Genomic DNA, 335 nt, shown 5'->3' with positions numbered 1-335 from the left:
TCTTTGTTTCTGCCAGTGATCCATGATGGGGGGATACTTTCATGTGTCTGCATCCTCTTTGGCAGCTGAGTCATGGCTAATATTACTGTGTGCTTAAAGTAATCAGTATAAGTGCTGGTTGGCTTTTGATTTTAATAAAAGAATTTTCAGCTGAATTACTGGCATAGCCTATCAAATTCCAACAACCCTATATAATAATTTTTTAATCCTGGCTTTTAGTGCTTCCACCTGGATTCTTGCCACCACTCTCAGGTGAGAGAGCAGTATTTCATGCTCAGCAGTCCTGACTTCTGTAGAGGTCCAGAAAGATATGAATGGCTCTCTCCATTGACGGG

Source organism: Alligator sinensis, unplaced genomic scaffold (genome assembly GCF_000455745.1).
Source record: "Alligator sinensis unplaced genomic scaffold, ASM45574v1 scaffold361_1, whole genome shotgun sequence".
Lineage (NCBI taxonomy): Eukaryota > Metazoa > Chordata > Crocodylia > Alligatoridae > Alligator > Alligator sinensis.
This window is presented reverse-complemented; position numbering follows the sequence as displayed.